Here is an 11394-nt window from a genome sequence, read left to right as displayed (position 1 = left end):
GAAAAGTCGAGGCTGGCGTACACAAACATTCAAGACACGATGGCCACAGGAGTTTTTGTTCGGTGCAGACAACCTGGAAAGTCCGTAGGAGGGTGAGTTAGCATGCAGCTGCGTCGGCCGGCTGACCGCCCAGGGACCAAAACAGTTTTTTGCCAGAGAAAACGGATAATGGCCTGCTTGTTCACCTTAAAAGCAAAATCCTCTGTTTTGTTTGGGAGAGCCCCAGCATACACATTTTTTAACGGACCCAGTGGGCAGTTTCAGAGTTTTCACAGGTGGACAGTAAACTCCAAACACAGATGCTATATATTTCCGGATTGGTCGGCTTAAACGGAGCGCCATTCTCCCATTTGTAAGAGTAACGCTGATTGGCGGACTATTTCTGATGCAATGAGCCGAAGGAGTGAGGGAAAGACAGCGGATGATACACCATTTCGCTTTTGCATGGAGAGGAGCGGTTCCAGTGACGCTCTTGAAGCGGGAACACATAGCAGGAGCGAGTGTGCTCGTGCGTGTACGCAGAGACCGAGGTACAAAGTCTCTACTCAGTCCTGAATTGAGAGAGCACCTCTGTCGCTAGCAAATCAGAGTGACACTCTGTATTGAGTCGCTCGTGACTAAGCGTTTGTTCACTGTGTTGGCCGTGACACTTAAAGTATGGTGTGAACGCAGCCTGAGTATTAGTTAGCACCTGCAAGCGAACATTAAATGGCATCACGGTGGACTGGTTATCTGACCGGTGTACCACGCCAGTAGTTAGACTAGGGGCAGATATGAGTCCTTGACTTCATCAAGGCGTAGTGAGAGTTCGATTGGCGAAGGTCAATCCACACAGAAAAAGATACACTCCTGGAAATGGAAAAAAGAACACATTGACACCGGTGTGTCAGACCCACCATACTTGCTCCGGACACTGCGAGGGGGCTGTACAAGCAATGATCACACGCACGGCGCAGCGGACACACCAGGAACCGCGGTGTTGGCCGTGGAATGGCGCTAGCTGCGCAGCATTTGTGCACCGCCGCCGTCAGTGTCAGCCAGTTTGCCGTGGCATACGGAGCTCCATCGCAGTCTTTAACACTGGTAGCATGCCGCGACAGCGTGGACGTGAACCGTATGTGCAGTTGATGGACTTTGACAGTACATCGATGTTGTCGCCAGTGGTCGGCGGAAGGTGCACGTGCCCGTCGACCTGGGACCGGACCGCAGCGACGCACGGATGCACGCCAAGTCCGTAGGAACCTACGCAGTGCCGTAGGGGACCGCACCGCCACTTCCCAGCAAATTAGGGACACTGTTGCTCCTGGGGTATCGGCGAGGACCATTCGCAACCGTCTCCATGAAGCTGGGCTACGGTCCAGCACACCGTTAGGCCGTCTTCCGCTCACGCCCCAACATCGTGCAGCCCACCTCCAGTGGTGTCGCGACAGGCGTGAATGGAGGGACGAATGGAGACGTGTCGTCTTCAGCGATGAGAGTCGCTTCTGCCTTGGTGCCAATGATGGTCGTATGCGTGTTTGGCACCGTGCAGGTGAGCGCCACAATCAGGACTGCTTACGACCGAGGCACACAGGGCCAACACCCGGCATCATGGTGTGGGGAGCGATCTCCTACACTGGCCGTACACCTCTGTTGATGGTCGAGGGGACACTGAATAGTGCACGGTACATCCAAACCGTCATCGAACCCATCGTTCTACCATTCCTAGACCGGCAAGGAAACTTTCTGTTCCAACAGGACAATGCACGTCCGCATGTATCCTGTGCCACCCAACGTGCTCTAGAAGGTGTAAGTCAACTACCCTGGCCAGCAAGATCTCCGGATCTGTCCCCCATTGAGCATGTTTGGGACTGGATGAAGCGTCGTCTCACGCGGTCTGCACGTCCAGCACGAACGCTGGTCCAACTGAGGCGCCAGGTGGAAATGGCATGGCAAGCCGTTCCACAGGACTACATCCAGCATCTCTACGATCGTCTCCATGGGAGAATAGCAGCCTGCATTGCTGCGAAAGGTGGATATACACTGTACTAGTGCCGACGTTGTGCATGCTCTGTTGCCTGTGTCTATGTGCCTGTGGTTCTGTCAGTGTGATCATGTGATGTATCTGACCCCAGGAATGTGTCAATAAAGTTTTCCCTTCCTGGGACAATGAATTCACGGTGTTCTTATTTCAATTTCCAGGAGTCTAGTTTTGTTATTTTTCAGTGACGAACGACACAGGCAGCAGTCGTCGCAGCTCACAGTATTGTGCGCTACAGCGTAAGTGAGCCCCATCTTTCCTCCATTATAAATAACATACTTCATTCATGTCACTCCATTACATTTCTCACACGACAGCCTCGACCGTACTTAAATAAACTCAATTCTGATAATTATTCAAGTTTAGTAGGTGCTGCTCTAACCCATTCTGCCGAATAAATGACATTCTTAAAGAAAAGGAATGAAAGAGCTTTCCCACACTTTGTATATAAATTTCAATTGCAGTATTCCTATTCATAAGAGGTAACCTCCTACTCCGACAAGAACTCAGAAATTTGTGTATTAGTTAATAAATAAAAGTTTCACTTGATTTTCCCAGATTTTGCAATAAATAATATTTTGCTTTGGTTTATTGTTTTTCTTACCGTAACTAGCAATACTCCAGTACCCAAGTATCCCACTAGTTACGTAAGAAAACAGAATATTTTTTTTTGTCTTTTCCTTACAGCGGACAGCTCCAGAAGATATTTGTTGCTGAAAGTTTTTCAGGAATTTCTTTTTGATACTTTAGGAGCGTCTGTCTGACTTCTGTAGTAGTGTGGGGTGGAAATTTCTTGTTGCAGGAGCCAAAGGGTACTTGTCAGATCCATCTGTTGCGCATCTCGTCAAGATAACGCCCACTTACAATGTCTATATAGGGTGGTCCATTGATAGTGACCGGGCCGAATATCTCACGAAATAAGCATCGAACGAAAAAACTACGAAGAACGAAAATCGTCTAGCTTAAAGGGTGAAACCAGATGGCGCTATGGTTGGCTCGCTAGGTGGTGCTGCCATAGGCCGAACGGATATCAACTGCGTTTTTTAAACAGGAACCCACATTTTTTATTACATATTCGTGTAGTACGTAAAGAAATATGAATGTTTTAGTTGGACCAATTTTTTCGCTTTGTGATAGATGGCGCTGTAATAGTCACAACCGTATAAATACGTAGTATCACGTAACATTCCGCCAGTGCGGACGGCGTTTGCTTCGTGATAGATTACCCGTGTTAAAATGGACCGTTTACCAATTGCAGAAAAGGTCGATATCGTGTTGATGTAGGGTTATTGTGATCAAAACGCCCTATGGTCGTGTACTATGTATGCTGCTCGCTAACCTGGACGACATCATCCAAGTGTCCGCACCGTTAGCCGTATAATTACGTTATTTAAGGAAACAGGAAGTGTTGAGCCACATGTGAAACGTCAGCCACGACCTGCAACAATTGATGATGCCCAAGTAGATGTTATAGCTGCTGTCGCAGCTAATCCGCACATCAGTTGCAGACAAACTGCGCAAGCTTCGGGAATCTCAAAAACGTCGGTGTTGAAAATGCTACATCAACATCGATTGCACCCGTACCATATTTCTGTGCACCAGGAATTGCATGGCGATGGCTCTGAACGTCGTGTACAGTTCTGCCACTGGGCACATGAGAAATTACAGGACGATGACAGATTTTTTGCACGCGCTCTATTTAGCGACGAAGCGTCATTCACAAACAGCGGTAACGTAACCCGGCATAATATGCACTATTGGGCAACGGAAAATCCACGATGGCTGCCACAAGTGGAACATCAGCGACCTTGGCGGGTTAATGTAGGGTGCGGCATTATGGGTGGAAGGATAATTGGCCCACATTTTATCGATGGCAATCTAAATGGTGCAATGTATGCTGGTTTACTACGTAATGTTCTACCGATGTTACTACAAGATGTTTCACTGCATGACAAAATGGCGATGTACTTTCAACATGATCGATGTCCGGCACATAGCTCGCGTGCGGTTGAAGCAATATTGAATAGCGCATTTCATGACAGGTGGATTGGTCGTAGAAGCACCAGCACGCACTTTCACAGGACCTGACGTCTCCTGATTTCTTTCTGTGGGGAAAGTTGAAGGGTATTTGCTATCATGATCCACCGACAACGCCTTATAACATGCGTCAGCGAATTGTCAATGCATGTGCGAACATTACGGAAGGCGAACTATTCGCTGTTGAGAGGAATGTCGTCACACGTATTGCCAAATGCACTGAGGTTGACGGACATCATTTTGAGCATTTATTGCATTAATGTGGTATTTGCAGGTAATCACGCCGTAACAGCATGCGTTCTCAGAAATAAGTTCACAAAGGTACTTGTATCACATTGGAACAACGAAATAAAATTTTCAAACGTACCTACGTTCTGTATTTTAATTAAAAAAACCTACCTGTTACCAACTGTTCGTCTAAAATTGTGAGCCATATATCTGTGACTATTACAGCGCCATCCATCACAAAGCGAAAAACGTGATCCAACTAAAACATTCATATTTCTTTACGTACTACACGAATATGTAATAAAAATGGGGGTTCCAATTTTAAAAAATGCAGTTGATATCCGTGTGACCTATGGCAGCGCGATCTAACGGGCCAAACATAGTGCCATCTGGTTTCCCCCTTCAATCTAGACAAGTTTCGTTCGTTGTAGTTTTTTCGTTTGACGCTTATTTCGTGAGATATTTGGCCCGGTCACCATCAATGGACCACCCTGTATACGTAATTAAATTTGTACGGAACCCTCTGCGCGAGTGCTACTCGCACCTGACAGATTTTTTCAAATGGCGGCCTTGAAAAAATTATCAGCGTCTGAGTTTTCACCAAATCAGCTCCTTCGCATCACACACGCCACTGCAACAACTATTTGCCTGGGGAAAAACACTCGCAGTAATATTTCCGCTGTCCGGAGAGCTGCGGAGTACTACGTGGTCGGTATGTCCCGCCAGAAGACATTGTCGGAGTGGAATGTAACTTCATACACATACACTCCATTGACAGGTACGTCAATAATTAGAGTTGCGGTTCTCTTTGACAGGTAGAATAGCCACAGGAGACAATTAGCGTTGTTCGTGTTTAGTGTTGTTACCAGGCCTGGTAGTGTATACAGGGTGGTGAGAAACAGTCTGAAAAGCTTGCAAGGGTTTTGAAGCGTAGACGGTGCTGAGAAACAGCTGTTAAAAAAAATAAAAAAAATAAAATAAAACCTGATACCTTTCCACGTTTCCAAGTTACTTAGTACTGAAGTTAGGCAATGAGGCCGTTGAGCGGGCATAATCAAGCAGCCCACCAGAGACGATGTCGCCAAACGTGTTCGTCGTTTGGTTTCCTAAAAATCGAACAAGAGAGCGATACAAGAATTGGGCATGAGAAGGATGGAAGTCGAACCAAAGACTGAATAGTCTCGTGTGCTGTCACCTACGCTATGACAACAACTGACATTTAATTGTATTTGGCGGTCCTCTTGAATTTGCACCCGCACGTGCCTGACTGGCTAACTTCAATGCTAATTAATTCGGAAACAGTGCAACATATCGAATTTTGTTTAACAGTTATTTCTCAGGATGACCTACCCTGCACCAGCCTTACGTGTTTTTCGGACTGCTTCTGACCAACATGTCAGACGTCAAGGATACGAAAATGCCGCATACTAGTATGAGATGAAGTTATCAACAGCTGACAGAGTTTCAAAGGACCTCATTGTCGGTCTCCATTTGGACTTCTAGCAGACTTGTGTAATATGCAGATTTGTGAGGCATTGGGATGCGACAGTGACAAGATGTCAGATTGCCCGCTAACATGATAGCAGACATGCCCGTCGTCAAGGTTTCCGTCTACCACGTATCACCACCACAAGGCAGGATCCCCGTATTGTTTTCCAAACACATCGCAACCCTTTCACATTTATGGCTGCCATCCGAGAACAAGTAATGAACCCCCTGCGGTATTCTACGTCATCCCACACTATAGGTAAGATACTAGCACCGGCCGGACTAGGGAATTACTGACCACTGCATAGGCTGACGTTACCACAACGACAAAAACAGCTGCGTTTGTAGTGGCTCTGTTAGCGGAAAGCATGGGCTGCTAATGAATTGCGTCGCATTGTGTTCAGCAATGATTCAATGTTCTGCACTGTGCCAGGTGCCCGTCATCAGGGAACGTGGTGGCGGCAAGGTCAGAGGTCTCATTCTTCCAATGTTTTGGGGAGGTGCGGCGGTGTTACTCATTGCGTCAAGGTGTGGGGAGCCATCTGGTATTACTACAGGTCACGGCTGGTGGTGATAAGGGAATTGTGACGGCACAAAGGTATTTACGGACAGTCTGCGTCCTCATTTGTTACCTCTAACGGGGCATTATCGTGGTCCCATTTTTCAGCAGGACAATGCGCGTGCACTCATGACACGCGTCTATGAACTGTGTGCGTGGTGTTGAGGTACTCCCGTGGCCAGCAAGATGATGTGCGTCCCAGTGCCTTTCTGCAGGATATCAGGTACCACTTACAACAATTGTGGGCCATCTTGCCTCAGGAGAAGCTGCAACGGCTTTGTGAGAGCCTTCCCAACCGAATCAGTGTATGCATTCAGGCCAGAGGAGGTGCAACGTCAAACTGATAAGTGGACTCGTGCTGCCATCTTCTTTGTAAATTTGACTCCATTTTATAATCATTGCAGTGACATCAATTTCCTATCAATCCATGAAGTTATTCCGGGTCCTTCACTTTCTTTGTCAGACGGTGTAGCTGCCATCACGTCATTTTAGATGTTGAAGTAAGTGTAAGTAATGTGTTTACGGGTGAAGCTGTTGCTAATGCAATAATTAACGTGAAAGCACAGTACTGATTTGGCTTACATAATCTTGACACTTCCTTTGCTCCCTCTGCCACAATGTAGTTCTCTTGTGCTGAAGAGTCAACTATTCACCAATCTAATAGCTACACTTTATACACAATTTTTAGAACATTTTTCCAGTTTCATCTGATGCTCAACATATTTCTACGTTAAAAATGAAATCAAACCGTGTTTATTCCTTATAGTGGAAGTAGTTCTTTACTGGCAATGGCGATGCTGGTGTAATGTACGATATGCACCAGTTTCAACATACATTTTAAAACTGAACGTGTCGTCTACATATCTTCAACAGCACCGCTGGAGCAGTGACAGGGCCGTTCAGTAATTCATGACGTCAAAGTGCAATATACTTTGTCACTGTTGTTTTATGTTGCTAAAAACACAAGGTGACGCTCAAGTCCCAGGAGAATAACTCAAATCGCAGTAATTTTCTTCTCCAGTATTGTCATTCAGTGACAGAAGGTGCGTCACTGCACGGTACCTGATCATCATAGACAGCGCCAATATTATTGGTCAATTTCTGGGCCCGAGGTGCCCGAGGCAGCAGTAATATGCAATTTGAAAACAAAAGTGGCTATAATATGACTCGTAATTGAATAATCTTGGATTAATCGTACAAAAGAGTCCCATGAAAAAGATCCCAACTAATCAGGTAGTTACAAATTGACGATACTTATCCCAACAGTATCTCAACAGAAAGGGTCAGCAGCACTCTCAGGAAATTCTTCTTTCTCAGCAAAAACTTGTGGACTGATTTCCAAACCCCTCCACAATGTTTTGTGAGGTAGTAGCATAGGCTGTCTTTAACAGTAAGTTGTCCATAGGATGGTGACACCAGGAAGACCCTTACTGGCAATCACAAAACTCGGCAACATACAGCTGGCGCCAGTGTTAACTTTTAGTTTCCACGTGTAAGTTAACATGCACTCATGTAGAAGTTATAGTCCTGCGAATTGAGATAAATAGTTGTGAAACGTTTTGTGCAAGAGTAAGTAACTCCTGGAGAACAGTGGATTGCAACAAAGACACTACTGGCCATTAAAATTGCTACACCAAGAAGAAATGCAGATGATAATCGGGTATTCATTGGATAAATATAATATACTAAAACTGACATGTGATTACATTTTCACGCAATTTGGGTGCATAGATCCTGAGAAATCAGTACCCAGAACAACCACCTCTGGCCGTAATAATGGCCTTGATAAGCCTGTGCATTGAGTCTAACAGAGCTTGGATGGCGTGTACAGGTACAGCTGCCCATGCACCTTCAACACGATACCACAGTTCATCACGAGTAGTGGCTGGCGTATTGTGACTAGCCAGTTGCTCGGTCACCATTGACCACAATTTTTCAATTGGTGAGAGATCTGGAGAATGTGCTGGCCAGGGCAGCAGTAGACCATTTTCTGTATTCAGAAAGGCCCGTACAGGACCTGCAACATGCGGCCGTGCATTATCCTGCTGAAATGTAGGGTTTCGCAGGGATCAAATGAAGGGTAGAGCCACGGGTCGTAACACATCTGAAATGTAACGTCCACTGTTCAAAGTGCCGTCAATGCGAACAAGAGGTGACCGAGACGTGTAACCAATGGCACCCCATACCATCACGCCATGTGATAGGCCAGTATGGCGATGATGAATACACACTTCCAATGTGCGTTCACCGCGATGTCGCCGAACACGGATGCGACTATCATGATGCCGTAAACAGAACCTGGATTCATCCGAAAAAATAACGTTTTGCCATTCGTGCACCCAGGTTCGTCGCTGAGTACACGCAGACGCTCCTGTCTGTGATGCAGAGTCAAGGGCAACCGCAACCGTGGTCTCCGAGCTGATAGTCCATGCTGTTGCAAACGTCGTCGAACTGTTCGTGCAGATGGTTGTTGTCTTGCAAACGGCCCCATCTGCTGACTCAGGGATTGAGACGTGGGTGCACGATCCGTTACAGCCATGCGGATAGGATGCCTGTAATCTCGACTGCTAGTGATACGAGGCCGTTGGGATCCAGCACGGCATTCCGTATTACCCTCCTGAACCCACCGATTCCATATTCTGCTAACATCATTGGATCTCTACCAACGCGAGCAGCAATGTCGCTATACGATAAACCGCAATCGCGATAGGCTACAATCCGACCTTTGTCAAAGTGGGAAACGTGATGGTACGCATTCCTCCTCCTCACACGATGCATCACAACAACGTTTCACTAGGCAACGCCGGTCAACTGCTGTTTGTGTATGAGAAATCTGTTGGAAACTTTCCTCATGTCAGCACGTTTTAGGTGTCGCCACCGTCGCCAACCTTTTGTGAATGCACTGAAAAGCTAATCATTTGCATATCACAGAATCTTCTTCCTGTCGGTTAAATTTCGCGCCTGTAGCACGTCATCTTCGTGGTGTATCAATTTTAATGGCCAGTAGTGTACATTGAGTCCCCTAAATATATTAGAATGCAGTTTGTACTGATATACCGATGCCTCCTCTTTAGTCTTCTTCTTGTTTCTTGTTTACCCGGCTTCTTGAGGTCTCTTGTGAAGAGACACGATACAACACGTTCAGTAGTGGAGTGGGACAATCAGTGAAGTTAAACGACAGTTAGTGGCTCAAATGGCTCTGAGCACTATGGGATTCAACTGCTGTGGTCATTAGTTCCCTAGAACTTAGAACTACTTAAACCTAACTAATCTAAGGACATCACACACATCCATGCCCGAGGCAGGATTCGAACCTGCGACCGTAGCAGTCGCACGGTTCCGGACTGCGCGCCTAGAACCGCGAGACCACCGCTGCCGGCCAACAGTTAGTGACTTAACTTTTGGAACCGCCGGTTTATTGGCATTTCTGGGAATAAAATCACTCTCATACTCTCATTCTGTAATCAAATTTCGTGTAACAGTTTGTATGTGTAACGGGACTTATTACGTCGCAAATCGTTCTAATGAATGAATTAATCTGCATTGCAGTATTGCTAAGCAACGTGATCAACAAGGTGATATGTGTCTCAATTAAAACAGATCCTCTTTATTTTGGATAAGCTTTCAGTTCATTTTTTGTCAAAATCAGCACTTGTCTCAATACTAATTCCCAAAGTCCAAGCGCGTTTGCAACTATTGTGCGCGATTCACTGGACAGCTGGATCACGCACTGGCGTGTAACGTATTTTAGAGCGAGTGCGCAGGTTTCAGTGTTCCCTAATGGGTTAAATGACTCATTTGTAAAAACATGATGTGCCTATCTCAGGTAAAGTCAAAATTAAACTCTATTTGTCTCCATTCGAGTCAAAATCACAAAAAATAAAATTCGTCCCGCAGGTCAGCGAACTGAACAAGCGCACTTTTTGCACTCTGAGTGATAATTCGTATAAGAGTAAACGGCGCACAGAAATTCGCACTTTTTCATGCACACAAAATTCAAAACACCATTACGGCCTGCAATTACTGATTAACATTTCCCATTCTGAATAAACTTCAAGAACTTGTATTTTATAATTAATAAAATTTTATCGCTTGAAAGAAACTATTAGTTTGCTAAAACGGATTCAATTTACACTCAACTCGTGCCTAGTCGATGACGTCACGTATCGATACTTGCCTGGAATGAACGAAATATCTGTACTGAAAAATACTGTCCGTTGAGTAATTTACTGACTTTTATAACAAATTTGGTACCCCTTGCATCGTTACACTGGATTTAAATTTCAGCTGTTGACGACCGACTAAATGGACGTCTGGGCGTCAAATTAAAAAGTGGCGTTCCCTTAGCTATATAAAAGGAAATGGCCATGTGTATTTTGAAGGAATAAACCTGGAAGTAGGAGTGCCAGATGATTGTTGAAACTTACTGTAGCGTACATTGTGATGGTTACGGGAACAAAGATATAAATTCTGTCTCGTATAGTAGGCTCGAAATCAAAGTCATTCTCTGCTCTACGAAACAAAGTTTAAATATAGCCTACGATTACAAAGTGCTGATACACACAATTTACGTTCGCGACTATTTGGCAAGCATCAGACAAACACATAAGAAGGTCCAAGAGCTACAGTTTCGTTATCTTGAGAAAAACAAATAGCTGGATCCTCGTGGGAAAGATTGCAGCACTCTGCCAGTCAATTTCGCAACAGCCTAAACCTTTTATGACGACGCCCCTTCTATAAATGAAACACAGAAATGCCTTTATCTTACGCGATGCGCTTAAGTAGGGACAGAGGAGAAAAATATGTTGGGTTCGAAATATCTAACAAGAAATTTGTAAGCACGGACCAGTAAATGCTGAGGTTCAAATGGCTCTGAGCACTATGGGACTCAACTGCTGTGGTTATCAGTCCCCTAGAACTTAGAACTACTTAAACCTAACTAACCTAAGGACATCACACACATCAATGCCCGAGGCAGGATTCGAACCTGCGACCGTAGCAGTCACACGGTGCCGGACTGCGCGCCTAGAACCGCGAGACCACCGCGGCCGGCAAATGCTGA

Source organism: Schistocerca gregaria, chromosome 1 (assembly GCF_023897955.1).
Source record: "Schistocerca gregaria isolate iqSchGreg1 chromosome 1, iqSchGreg1.2, whole genome shotgun sequence".
Classification (NCBI taxonomy): Eukaryota; Metazoa; Arthropoda; class Insecta; order Orthoptera; family Acrididae; genus Schistocerca; species Schistocerca gregaria.
This window is presented reverse-complemented; position numbering follows the sequence as displayed.